Here is a 15,474-nt window from a genome sequence, read left to right as displayed (position 1 = left end):
GAAAAAAATTTACAAACATGATTCAAAAATACGTTTTTTAACATCTGCAATACTAGGCTTATGGAATAAAATATATCAGTTACAGTATATAATTTAATCATATCGAATATTACTTACTTTTTAATTGAAAAGAAGCCTACTAATTACATTATATTGTTCTCTTGTTATTTGTTTTTAGTACATCGCTCACCGAACACTTGAGAAATTTATTCACTCAGTTTGGGTATTAGATTATAAGTTCGCCCAGTCACAGTTGTAAATTCCATGGGAGACAGCTTCCTTAGTACATCTTTAAGTAGCATCCAAACTTGATCCTCCTAAATTTTTTAAAAGATGTCCTTGGTCCTGTACGGCGATAAAATACAACATGTACATCTTGGTTTTGACAGTCAATATTATCAACTTCACCAATCCACCACTATTCATCGTAAATGCAAGCCACTATGTCTTTATTTTCAAGAACCAGTTGTACAAGTTTTCCACACTGATGAAGTTCACTATCAGGCAAAGTTGATGTGATCTTACACTTCAGTAAGTTGGGTGAATGGGGTACAAAACAATGAAAAGATCGAGTGCCTTTAATCTTCTGACAAGTGTTGTACCTTTCCTTCAAGACACTGTCATAGACTTCTTGTATTTCCTCACATTGTACAAGAACATAGGTAATGCATTTGATATCAGAATTCAAACATTTCTTGAGGTATTATGATATGATTGTCATCGGTTCGCTGCAGACTTGCTTTTGTGATAGCTCGCTTTGTTGTACCCCCCAACACCATCACAAACATTCTTCCCATGGCATGAAGCAAAAACGTGCCATTCTACATCAAACCCAAAATCTTTATGAAAGGAGATGTTAATAATTTTTTTGTTTGTTTTTATATTGACTTGCTGCCTCATCCGAAACGTAAATCAGTTCTTTTATGGAAGAGTGCTGCTGCTTAATGTAGTTAGTTAATTTTAGTTGAAAATGTGCACTGCTGTAGTGTTGTGTTCAAGGTAGTCACTTATGACACAAAAGTTGTGCCTCATTAGTTTATCTTCATCTTTATAATAGAATACGAATGGATGAACTGTGGCCTGTTTATTTACCCAGTGGTGCCCTTGTACTTCATCTTAAACAACAAAGGAATAAATTTTCTGAAAAGTCAGCAAGAACTAAGCATTCATCAGTTGCCAAGGTTTGCTTTTTGTCTTTCAAAAATTTACTTTGAGCTTTTGCAATATAATGATGCATTTTCAGATTTTCAAGGTTAGCCACCAACACTTCATAAAACCCTTCTCATGATTTTACGACTGTCACCATTTCAGTTCTGTCCTGTGTCACCCATTGTTTGTATTTTATATTGTCAGGCATCAAAACGTCTTCTTCGGATTCCTCAAACATGTCAAGTAAGGCTTGTTTGCCTCGACAATCTTCACATTTTCCCTTGATAATACAATTGTAACTGTCAATATTACATACCATATCTTCCAAAAGGTCTTTATAGTCAACTCTAAAATTGGCCCCATCTATCATCAACTTTACGTTCTGCTGATACAAACAAACACAAACATTTTGGGTGCCAGATCCCCTGCAACAATACACCATCTTGGTCTCAACTCGCAATACTTTGATGTTCCAATTTTAATGTCAGGATTTTCTATTTTGAATTCAGGGAATAGTTCATTAAAATTAAACAATATTAACCTTCCTTTACTAATTGCCTTGTTAACTTAACAAGACGTTCTGACACATTAAATTCATCACTAACTTTTGCTCGGCTCCAAGAATTCGGCAGTAAACTGATAATCTTAATTTTATTCTCTTTGTTTGAAGTACTGCATTTAGTTTTTCTATCAAATCATCATATTTGGTTGGTGAAGTTTTAGAACTTCCATCTCTTTTAGTACAAAACTTCCAAATTCTTTTTGACTGTAGCTGCCACATTCTCTATTTTTGTGTTCAAGGCACTTGGCCTTTTATTTTGACTTAGTTTTCTAATTTTACTAGCAGGTGTTATACCCATGATTTCACAAGCTGTATATACTTTTTTAATAGTTCCTGATAAGTCACAAAATTCTGTATCTGAGGTTTCACTGTCCTTTCTCTTGTGAATTAGAAATATCTTAGAATAACATGATGGACACAATGATTTTCATGGTATGAGATTGACAAAAAGGCTTTTATTTTTAGAATAATCATCAAATGTTATTTTTCGCAGACCTTTTGTTATAGGTATCTTATGCTTCTCAAAAGGGTCCATGAAAGACTGACCAAAAAGGTGATGAAATTTTTTTAGGTATTTCATTTCATGGTACTTGCACGTAGATTTGACCTTTGGGCCGACTCTTAAGTAAAACAACACTTTTTCTTCTTCACTGTAATCTTCGATTCAAGTAATGTCTTTAGGATATACTCCATACACACTTATGGCATGCTTCATTAATAACAACACCAACAGAACACTGAGACACCATTTTTCAACTGCACACTCCAAGAGCTTCTAGCTAAAAAGTGTGAGTAGACAATTGTTGGTGCAAGGGGGAAGATGACAATCAGACTTCTATAGGCTTGCAGAGGCAATTGTTAACCTGCTGAAACAATTACCATTGCATTGTTTCAACAAATAAACATTAGCTAGTGCAATGTGGCGAGTTACATTATGCAATTGGAATACTTTATTTGATTAGCCTCCCAGATAGTGCAGATGTTAAAAAACATATTTTTGACTCATGTTTGTAATTTTTTTTCCATTACTTCCAACTGAATCCCAAAGTTGAAATTTATACTGAATTTTGCTATCATAAAGGTCTATTAACCGTGAAATTTTCAGATTTTTATTTGGTCCTCCAACAAAGATCTTGCAGGCCACAAAATGGAAAAATTAAAAAATCCATTTTTTTAAAGTGTATTTTTTTAAGTGTAAGCTGCTCACCATTGATACTCTAGAAAAAGTAACTGCTGTTCAAAAATTGAGGTTTTTTTAAATTTGTGGCTGATAACTTTGAACTATTAAAAATATATTAAAGAATACATTCAGCTAAGTGATAATGATGTTAATTTACAGCCCAGAGTGTGTTGAACTAAATGCATTTTATCTGAAAGGCTTATGACAATCCACTACTGAATAATTGTAAAAAATATAGATGCTTGCAAATACGAAAAAACGCATGTGACCTGGAACAAATATGGCCGCCATTTCAAAATAATAAACAATAATTTTTTAAATATTTTTGTGACTACTAAACATTCGAGAATTCACCCAGCAAATATAAAATTTTTCTGAGATGGCCAAGCAGCCAGTGCTGGACCACTTGGTATGGATTGACCCAACAATGACGCATTATAAAATAAATTACTATTGTTAGCAATGTTGAACAATGTATACAGCTTTCATAATTAACAGTCATTGTGGGTATACAGAAGGTAAAAGCTGGTCTAAATACATGAGAGAATGTGATTTAGATATCAGCAATATTTTTTTAACAAATGCAATCATGAGCAAGCTGTAGTGTATTACCCTTAGTAAAAATACTACGGGGAGAAACAAAGCAATTTAATGCAGCAATATTCTACTTTTACTGGTCAAAACGGTTATGAGCACAGAAAATACACTCTTAATTTACTTCTATAATATATAGCAACACATTCCTTCATAAACAGTGCAGTATATGTACATAAATGCACATCCTCAGTAAATCTTGCCTATATGACTTTAGGAGACATTTTGCACAAATTTAATAGCAAACAAATAAATGAAGGGTCCATAAATGTGAAGCATGCTCATTATGAATGACCAAGACTGCTTCACACTTCCTTGCCATGGATCCAATGAAAATTTTAATGGTTACTTGATGAGCATTTTGTCAGTCCTCAAGTATTCTGCAGTTCTGAAATAGTCATGTAAAATGTTAATCTAGATGGAATACATCTTCCACATAAATTTCAGGGATATTTGCTACACAATAAGAGCTTGAAAGATACTGTACTTACACATTCAAGCCATCAAAGAACCTGTTCCAAAGACAAGCAATGTCAAGTATTTCTGAATACCCACTTCTGTCCATATCAGAATATCACTCACACATTAGCCATGCATAAGCATAGCTAGGTCAGCAAGACAGTCTTTTTCTCTTAATTATAATGAATCACCTTATTCCAAGTTATCCTACGCACTACATCTCCCCAAACTGTCATTTGGTTCATAGTGGTGTAAAGTACACAAGATGCTGAAGAAACTTATGTTGTTGCCTTAATGCAGTGACCTTCCTCAGGGTGTACGGTGTTGCTCAGGAGACAGCGATTTGTATGCGTAGCATCTGTACTGGCCAACAGCTTACAAAGTTCATGCATTCGTCCATGTATCAACATAAAATAAGACTGAGACAATCAGAACACTGAAGACATCCAATAAATAGGCAGGATGACTACATGCTAGTTGCCAGTGATCCAGGCCAAAGGGTCACCAGTAGTTGCAGGGCAGTGTCCTCATCGGACATTGGTGTAGCCATCTAACAAAACAGTATAAGCAGAAATATAGTTTTAATTTAGTGACTACCAGAAGGAAAACTAGATAATTAGGAGTTAGTCAGTATTTCTCAATGCGCTACAAATGATCAGAAAGTTACCAAGCATCAGTGTGAAAATTTATGACTAGCCTCCCATTAGCTCCCCCATTCTGATCACAGGAGGCTATGGTCAAAAATACAAGGTAGTGACAGTTGTCTTATGACATCAGCAGACACACTATATACAGAAATACCCAGCTACATGAATATTTTCTCCAGCATCAGTGAGTCCACTGTAATATAGCTGAATCATTATTTTAGTATTAGATTATGAAGAAGCAGTATATCCAGTATATTAGTGGTAACGACACCAGTGTTAAAAGGACTACATAGTTATATCATCCCCAGGTTGTGTAGTGTATCTTGACTGACTCCCTAACTGTTTCAACCAGTATTCCTAAATTAAAAGTGTTAAGTGATGTCTCCACAGTCAATGAGTGACTGGATGGGAATATTTTAATAAATAAAACTCAAAGTTTTCTTGCAATTTCCTCATTAATTGCACACACTCATTTTTTTATAACTGAATACACTTTTGCTTATGGTAAAGACATTTTATTAAGCCATCATGGAAAGACTTAACCTTCTTATATACATGAATGTTTTGTCTAATGTTGCCCTGTTGCAAAAAAGTAATGGTTGTGTTTGGTTCCAGAAAAACAATATGAATAACTCCATCATCCCAGAACTCAGATGACATCATTTTTCCAACCAAAGAAAGTAGTAGTCCCCTGCCCCACTCCAGCATATCTTTGTCAATATTTCTTTGACTGACATTCTGATTCAGGCTCATATTGGTAGATCCAAGTTTCATCTGACACAAAAGTTGTTTGCAACTTAAAAATCTGTATGCTGTCATTACAAGCCCAAGTGTTCTTGCAACCTAATGTGTGTAAATCTTCTGAATCTTAAGCAAAGTGATAATATGGGTCTCATGTTCTTGTGATAATTGTTAATTCTTGCTTTCTTTGAGCTCCAGTTATTCCCTTCTCTTAAATTTATGGTGCCTTTCATTTTTCTGTGTTTGCAAATATAAATAGTGTGAATGTTCATGTAATGGAGTGCTGCTAATAGCGTGCAAAATCGTCTATTTTGTAGTTTCTGTAAATCAGTTCATGTCATTATTTGAACGCTTTAGAAATGATATGACATCTGAGCTGACCTGTCCAATAGTACCATATTTCTCCCTTTAGTTCTTCAGTCAAGTATTCTAGCAGGATCATAACATCACTACCTTCACATATTTTATTATGTTGGTTAACATCTTGGAATTTTTATGCTGTAACTATTAGCAACTGATGCATAATCATGTGGCATGTTTATATCAACAGTTTCGTTTTGCATTATCTCCCAGGTAAAGAGACAAACACTTGTAAGCATGATGGGCATAAGTTTACATTACGCGCGCGTGTGTGTGTGTGTGTGTGTGTGTGTGTGTGTGTGTGTGTGTGTGTGTGTGTGTGTGTGTTACAAGAGTGTACTAGATGGAAAAACATATCCTTTTGAGATCCATTCACCCATTCAATTCATAGGTTTATGATACTCATATACTTGATTCTTATATTGCATGAGAGAGAGAGAGAGAGAGAGAGAGAGAGAGAGAGAGAGAGAGAGAGAGAGAGAGAGAGGGGGGGGGCTATTATCAGATAGCACAAATAATGAGACAATTCATCACTGACAAGAAGATGGTTATCATCAACGAAGTGAGCAACAATGAAGATTGTCTGCTATGCAGTAAAATTACAGTACATAGTGAGTGTGCAGTTTTACAGTATAGTGGTGTTTTGTTTTGCTACGAACTACAGAGAGGTGTGACTTTTAGAAACAACAGGCTATGTTTGACCCTTAACAACGAATGCTAACAGTGAAGATACTACTATGAGCGCAGGAGATATCTGTATGCAGGACAATTCTACCATGAATTTTAATTCTGGAAAAGATCTCAATTTTGTTGCATAACAGCTGCTTCAACTGTGATGGTATCAAAATTAGAGAACATGTATTCAACTCAATAATTGAGGCTGCAACACCAACAGTTGGACTAAGTATATGGTTTGATTACATCAAGGACCATGAATAATGAATAAAAGCAAACTAAAAAGCAGACTGATGATCTTAAACACAAATTAAACTGGGTGGGGGATCAAGTAGAAAAGAATGCAAAGAAAGGAACTTGCCTGTATATTCACAGGAATAAGAATAAATTATGTAACAAAACTATGATGGAACAATCCAAGTTCAAATCAGAAGTTTGCGCATTGACAGCTATTCAAGACGAATATTATGTGCATAAAACTGCACTCCATCAGGTGTAAGATAAAATCAATGAACACAGCACAGAGATCACAATACTACAGAGTGATTGTTAACAGTATAAACAGGCACTCATTAAAATGGTAGCTGGTGTACAGGAACGATGCACTAACCCGGCTACTGAATTTGAATACATACAGCAACCCACTTTAGGTGAAAAAATCAGTAATACAGTACAAGAAAAATGTAGCTGTATCCTGAATGCAATACCAAATTATTGTTGATACCAGTACTGGTTCATGTAACTTTCATGAGTTCATACTGACTCAAGCATTGCATCCCATTGGCTGTCCTAAGCCAATTCAAACATACTTTCTCAATACTTCATCCCAAAAAAACAGATGTGTGTGTGGGAATTTGAAAGACATGTCACATATGTGGGGCAGGAGAGTAGCGGAGTAGTTTTCATTATTCCAGTGAATTCCAGGCTGCCTTTTGTAATTAATTTTGGTCTGCAGAACAACAGTAGCCAGTCAAGTAAAAATTATTGATGCTGCCACCACACAGCTACAGTGAAGGTACCATTTGTGTACTTTTGCAGGGGTATTGGGACCATAAAGTATATATGGATGAGCCTGTCAAAGACACAGAACTCAGAAATTCATACATAGTGGTTGCCTGTTCATGAGACATTAGCCTTCACAAGACACAAAGACATCAACAATGTCTATTTGATTACAGATAGAAGTGAAGCTCTTGACACTGAAAGGAGGAGGCATGAGAACATTCACTCTGACTTAAGAAACAGGCAGTTTGGGCAATAAGTGGTGTAAATTCACGAATCTCTTGGTGACTCCTGTTCACGAGTCTGGGTATTTTGACATTGGCCTATCAATACATATATTCCTCACTGTCATTTCTTGTTAACAATATTAGCTTATTCCCAAGAATAACCTGCTTTCACTCAGTTAATACTCGGCAAAAAACAAACCTGCATTTGGATCAGATCGGACTCCCTTAACTCTTGTGCAAAAAGGTGTGCAGTATACTGCTGCATCCATTTTCAATAAGCTATCACTAGAATTAAAAAATCTTAGCAATAATCCATGTGTTTTCAAATTGTAACTGAAGAGTTTCCTTGTGGCTCACTCCTTCTGTTCTGTCGAGATGTTTCTTGAAAAATTAAGCTGATTCTTGTTGTATTATTGATTGTGTTTACTCAAATTTGTGGCTTGACTTTTTTTGGGTTCATAAACATTTTATTTTTATCTGTTATTCCTTTTATGTTGTAATTTCATGTACTGATGTGTTCTATGACTTTGGAGATTTGCTCCTCAATTTGGTCATATGGAACTTGACGTGTAAATAAATAAAATAAAATATGGGAATAATTGAGCTATCAGAGAGTCAGTGTCCCACTCATATGACAGGATAACTTTCACAAATGGAACAAACCTGACCTGATCAGGTTATATAGCGAGTACTATACTGGCAGTAATCCTCGTCTTGAGATACTAAAAGGATGGAAGTTTAGAGTTTAAAATCCCATTGACAGCACAATGATTAGAGATAGAGCACAAGCTATGATTACAAAAGAATAGGGAAGGAAATCAGGTGCGCCCTTTGCAAAAGAAGCAGCCCAGCATTTGCCTGCAGCAATTTAGGGAAATCACAGAAAACCACTGTACCACCTGACTGTTTGATATAATAGTAAAATTAATTAAGTACAGTGATGCTGCCAAGCATATTGTTGAACAAAGGCAGCACACATAAATGAAAATTAGCTTAATTGGTACTCCCTAATATATGTACTCATCCTGTTTCTATAAGTAATGTGAAAGAAGATCCTCCAGACCACTCTACTACTTTATGGAGAGCACAGTTTCATATTTTATGAATACAACAACATTATTTTACCATACAATGTTACACTTATTACTCAGAAGTTCAAATCTAAAGATCAATACTGATGCCATGTTCATGGGGCTCTCATTGAACACTGTGATAGTCTGTTAATTGTCACTTTTCGGATTGGATTGTTTTTGGGGGAGGAGACCAGACAGTGAGTTAATCGGTCTCATCAGATTAGGGAAGGACGGGGAAGGAAGTCGGCCGTGCCCTTTCGAAGGAACAATCCCGGCATTTGCCTGGAGCGATTTAGGGAAATCATGGAAAACCTAAATCAGGATAGCCGGACGCAGGATTGAAGCGTTGTCCTCCCGAATGTCACTTTTCGACATCTGCAATATTCAGCTGATTGGGGTGAAAACTCTTGAGTGTAACTAGTTTTGATACATTATTATTCTTATTCTTAGGTGTTATTTGTCTTTCAAGTATTCTTTGCTAAAGCATCTCCAACCAAGCAAGCAAGCACAAAGAATCTAACACTGTTAGGGGCATGTATTAAATCCTTACAGCCTACAAGTTATGTAAACAGTTACTAAAATAATATCTGTGTGGAAGTTTAAATGTAACTTCTGAAAATAAATAAGGAAAGTAGATAAGAAATAGAACTGATTATTATTTTCTTATTGTTGCAATATGTGAGCTATAGTTACGCGAGTTCAAGAGTCCTCATTTCACACACAAAGTTCATTCATTCATTCATTCATTTATTCAATGAGTGCTTCATGAAAAACTATTCCCTTAAAACTTTTTAACTAATAAAAAATAATATAATTATATATTATATTTACCTAGACTGCCTTTTATTCTTTACTTACCACTATCTCAGCTGTGTTTTGCTACATTCCAGGGACTTTTACAGTACTTTCATGGAGGTAATTGAACATATAAAAATCATACATTCATTCATCTTGTTAGGTAGAGGTCTTTGATGTAAATTTTACAGTGACAGTATAGTTTGGGACACATGTTTATTGTCATGAACTTTGTGACTTATTTTGCATTCCCAATTGTTCACTTATTAGATAACATGTTCCTTCACTCTTGATACATGTAATTTCTGTATACATTTACAATACTTGGCTCTTAACAGTTTCCAGCGAATGTACCTGTTCATTTCTACCCATGGTGATCATGACGACGACGACATCCTATTATTGAAATGGACAGGAATGTTGAATTTTTCTGTTAAAATTGTAACACTTACCAGGAAGTGGGTGATGGCTTTGGATTCATCAAATAAGTCAGGAATGGCATTAAATAACAATTTACCACCTCCACAATTTTGATGAAGTTTTCAAACTGAAGATCAAACTCACGTGTCTGGGTGCAAAAGTTCACAATTTGCAGATTCACTGACATTTTTTTTGTAGGCCTATATGTACTTACTTTATTTATTTATTTCTTCATATATATTTTTTATTTATTTATTCGTTTATTTTTTATTTATTTGTGTATTTATTGGAATAGCAGAGTTGTGCAATTTCAATAAATATGGAAGCTCTTAATCTGGTTTTCCCAAGTTGTCTATACAGTGCTCGTCACAGAAAAAAAATTAACAATAAATTAGAGCCACTTTTGAGTGATTCAGATTTATAGTTTTCAAAGGCTTGAAAGTCTGGAAGGATTCAAGACAGCAAGTACACCAAGATAGTGCCTCAAACCACCTGACAAAGATAATTAAGCAAGTTATCAGAATATTGTGGATAAAAATTAAATTATTCATATGCCGAACACACAGATTTGTTTATCAATCATGTGCTAAAGGCATCAAAAATCACACAAAAGATATTAAGTAAACAAAAAGATTGAGTTGAAAACTAACAGTAGGACATGTGAATCACTACAATGATCTTTGATACTTTCAGCCGGAAGAGACAGTAGTGCAGTAATTATTTGCAAGACAAAGTGGTGCAGTAGAGATGTCAGTTCAGAAATCAACCAGCAACAAATGAAAATGTATTATTCAGAATGAGGAAAAACTAGGTTTGAAATATTGATGAACATGGCAGCCAGTAGTTCTTTGGCAAATTTCTGTTACAGACATGTTTACCGCCTTGAACAATAATTCATTATTTCTAAGCATTGCTTGAACACATTTTCATGTGATCTATATACTGCATAAGCAGAGGAGTTGCATCAGTGAAACAGTTCTATCACATGTTTATCAGGCCTTTCATTTCCCATTAGCTTGCATGATTAATCTAAGGAGTAATGTCACTGGCTCAAAAACTGTCTTTAAATGGTAGAAAAAGGCATTGTACAATAAGAATCGTGTAGACTGTATTTTAAAGAGCTTCATGTCATAAGTGTTCCTAGTTTACAGCAGGTTAAATCATGTCAAGTGTAGTAACACTGATCACGTTTACGTCGCACTTCACTTAGCGTAGACCGGGACTGTGTCCTAGGCATGCCCGATGTTAACTCACTGGGCACGGCCCGTGCTGCCGTTGTTGTTGTTGTTGTTATGCCGGCAGAGGTCGCGTCCGAATTCTTACGTGCCCTCTGGTGGACGGGACTCTACTTGCGGCATTACCGTCCGTGACGCGCCGTGCCAATGTGCGCCTCCCGTGATCTTTCTGGTGGCTACTGCATCAAGCAAAGCCCAGTAAACACTCCTTAAGAATGTCAGCACAAGGAATGGACATGTTATTGATGTGCCGTAAGCTGAGCCAACAAAAGTTTGCAATAATTACAAATATCTTAGTCTTGCTTTTTTTAAGAATCGGTATAAACATGGCTACTCTGGGTCTAAATTAATAAGAACAATACAAAATGGATTCAAAGTACGATATATTATATTGAGACTTGGAGAGGTGTCTGGAACAACATCGTTTCATTTGATTAAAGTGTCTATGACTGGATTCCAGGCAGGATCCCCCATTTTTCAATTCTGAGGAGCTAATGCAATACAGCTGGAGAGCCTCTGCTATGTGAGTTTAGTAGGAACACCAAGTGGGCTGAGGACTGAATGGGAATTTAGATTGAGGAGGGAGGCGTGCTAGGCTAGTCCATGCAGGTGTGCAAAGCCACTATGCTAGGGTGACATAGTAGTTAGCACATTTGCATAGAGTACAAATTTTCATTTGTTGCTTCAGTTTGCAAATATACAAATTAGACATTTGAGACTTGAAAAACTCTCTCGAACCACATAGTTCCATTTGACATATTATATAGTTCAGTTTAAGAATTTCAGGAGGGTTTCGTAGATGACCTCCAATTTTAATGATGAATTTTACTCAATAATAGGCTGTAATAGCATGAAATATCAATTATTGTGATGTGTCCATTTAAAAGTAATGTCAAATGAACAGTAGCATACAGTATGTTGAAATACAGAGAGCGTTCAAAAAGTTTTGCACAGTAGTCTCTAATTTTTTTATTTTTTGCTGGAGGAGAAAGAAATTTTTTTTGAACGTACGTGGAACATTTAGCTGTGACACATCTGGCCCAATGTTCTTTCCATGATGTAAATGCACTTTGATAAAAATCTGGGGAGTGTACTTTTATACCATCACTTGACACAGAGGAAATAAGGTCTTTCTCATTATTAAATGTTTTATTTATTTATTTATTTATTTATGTATTTATTTTACCTGGCAAGATTAGGGCCTTCAGGCCCTCTCTTACACCTAACCAGGCATACTCAGATTCAACAAATTTCAGTTTCTACAGAACATTAATTCATATAACATGTTATACAGTATTAATGTTACAGAAAAAATTAGAGATTATAAAAGTACTACAATGATAATTATAACACTCAAAAAATAATTATAATAATCAAGAATAATAATAATAATAGTAATGACTATGTATAGGAAAGTGAACATATTTTTTCTTTTATGAATGTCAGTCCTATTGCTAGTTGGGAATTTTCTCATTATATTCTTGCAGCTTGTGAGTTATTCTCATCAAGCAGAGACATAAGACGATAGAATGGGGTGAAAGAGATATAGAAAAGGTAGATAAGTTAGATGAGGAGAAATAGAATGGTAAAATTCGAAGCTATGATGGAGAGGAGAAAGAAAAAGATGAGAGGGGCACGACAATGGTGGCTATACCGTCCCTAATATGTAAGTCTTGAGTTCCCTCTTGAATGTTAAGTGGTTCTGGATAAGATGCAGATCACAGGGGAGCGCGTTCCATAGTCGTATGGCTGAGATGGAGAATGACACAGAGAAAGATTTTGTGTTATGTAAAGGTACAGCCAAGATGCTAGATGTATCCGATCTGGTATTGCGGTTGTGGAATGATGATAGGTGTTTAATGTGAGAAGATAAGTATTGGAGGCACCAGTGGCTAAGAAATCGTTGAAGTAAGCACATCGTGTGGAGATCGCGTGCCTTATGTGGGCGTATCCAACCTAGCTGGGAGTATGAAGGACTGATATGATCATACAACCGTATATTGCATACGTATCTAACGCAAGCATTCATCACTAGCTCATGTTTTACCGCACAGGTGGGCCTTCAGATGACCAAAGAGGTAAAAATCAAATGGAGCTAAGCCCGGACTGTAGGGAGGATGAGGAACAATTTTCCAACCCATTTTTCTGATTTTCTGCTGCATCATAAGATTTGTAGGCTATGGTGTTTGACATTGTCATGGTATAGTCCGAAGAGCTGACCCCATAGCTGCAGTATGTGGATCTTGATGGCACGTCGCAGCTTGTCCAATGACAAAAAGTGACAGTCCTGGTTAATTGTCAGCCTGCTTGGTTTCTTCCGAGGGGAACTGGGTGACGTCACTCCATGGATTGGGTTTTGCTCTCAGGTTTGGACAAGAACAACCATGTTTCATCCTGGGTAATGACACCATCAAAACGCTGTTTCCACTCTTCAGTAAAGGTGTGTAGGTCATGAGACCCTCGCACACATCCTTCCTCACTGTTTTCATTTCTCTTGTCAATAAACTAGGCACCCAATGTGCACAGATTTTTTTGTATCTTAGTTACCGTACCAGTGATACCACACTACCCAATGATAAATGAGTCATTTCAGCAAGCTGTCATGTCGTCACACATCTGTCATTTTGGAAGATTTGATCAATGGTCTCCTTACTCACACTACTGACTGCTGTCGATGGTCTACCATATTGTGGATTGCCCAGTAGAAAGAATTCACCTTCTTTAAACCTCTGCAACCACCGCTGGATACTGTTGTGAACCACTGTGTCCTCCCCATAAACAGGGAGCAATTTCCTGTGAATCGATGTGGCAGAGTCATTACCGACCGTTGTCGCAACGTGACATCTACTTCATGGTCCATTATGCCTCACCTGTAACAGGGTGTATACATGGACAAGAAGAAAAAAATTCCCAGATTTCCCGGTTAAAAATTCGCTTTATCCCGGGTGAAAATACACTTTTCCTGAGTTAAGTGACAGTATACTCTTATACTCTTCCTCGGCACTGTAAAACTCGTCAATCCTTTGAATGTTTATGGTTTTATATAGTGAAGTAGAATTTCCCGGCACTTTAGAAAACGAAACTCGGGGGGGGGGGGGGGGGGGGGGGTACACATTTTGAAAGACCTTTGATGTGCAGCAACATGTACGCTACATATTTTCGTATTACGAAGGTATAAATCTGAATTCCAGCAAAAATCACATGTCACTTTCTGAATCATTGAAATCGAGATTGCGAAGCGCTTTTGTAAGCCAGACACATCTCGTGTCACGTGATCTCGCCAGCTGACGACAGCGTAAGACACGTGATGCAGTCAGTCAATAGCAAGATCACTCTTAAGTAGCGCGAACACACAGGTAAGGAAAGTTAATGGTTAATATATATAGCATTCACATAAGAAGATTAATAAGCTGGAAGAGAAGCTAAGCTTCGACATATAATGTTGATCCTTTTGCTCACGTTACACTTTAAGAAACATCACACAAATGTACCAGTAAATTCTTAATAACGACGTAAATGTCTGATCTTCTGGGCTCGAAATTCTTCCAAATGGTCGTCCAAAAGAGCTGATTTTTAAATGAGAGTCAAACGCTTTGTGATTTAAGAAATTCATCGTACATTCTCGCACATAGTTCATCTTGCGTAAACGGAAATTTACTTTTAATGTAATGCTTTAACCACCAGTCGCAATATTTTCCCGCGACCTGTTAGAAATGGGTTCGTTTCCGCAGTTGCCAGAGAGCGCCAGATAACGGGCGTCACCGCGCTTGCGCAGCTACGATGGCGCAGGAAACCTGATGTTCCTACGTGTAAAACATTAAAAGATCTCACATTAAGACATAAAAGAAACAAGACATCGGAGGACACTTCAAGAGCATCGGAATTTCGTGAACCATATACTAACTGTATATCGGCTTAAAGTACACATTCTTAAGTCCAGATTCGGATGCAAATTTTCTTGGAGTACCAGTACTGTATCATCTCATGTTTGGTTCTTTATTACGGAATAATGCCATTCGTGCACTTGAAATGCAGCGAACAGTTGAAACTAGCCAACAGTGTGAAATTAAACACTTTGTTTCAAATAAATTGACTGCCTCAGCGGAAAAGATTTAATAAAAGCCAAATCTCTTTAGCAAACCGACAAAAATAACTTCATTGTTCTGTAAGGCGATTAATGCTTGACTGTCAGAAAGGTGGACATAAAATCTGAAACTAACAACATATTTTAGCCTTCCGTGATTATGCGAACGTATTTTACTTCATTTGCAAGCTCCCGGCCAAAAAAATCCGTTTTGTTTTCATTTAACGTGAGAGCAAGAAACTTGGAGGAAACAAATAGATCACTGAACGTA

General features: G+C 36.5%; 1 protein-coding gene across 2 annotated transcripts in view; it reads right to left on the bottom strand.

Annotated features, from left to right (window-relative positions):
• The window catches only part of LOC126183700 (tetratricopeptide repeat protein 7B-like), a 237,063-nt gene that overhangs the window by 163,172 nt on the left and 58,417 nt on the right, over positions 1–15,474 (bottom strand). The gene's annotated exons all lie outside the window — the stretch shown is intronic.

Source organism: Schistocerca cancellata, chromosome 4 (genome assembly GCF_023864275.1).
Source record: "Schistocerca cancellata isolate TAMUIC-IGC-003103 chromosome 4, iqSchCanc2.1, whole genome shotgun sequence".
Classification (NCBI taxonomy): domain Eukaryota; kingdom Metazoa; phylum Arthropoda; class Insecta; order Orthoptera; family Acrididae; genus Schistocerca; species Schistocerca cancellata.
The sequence above is the reverse complement of the archived record's forward strand: the minus strand, read 5'-3'. Positions and strand labels throughout refer to the sequence as shown.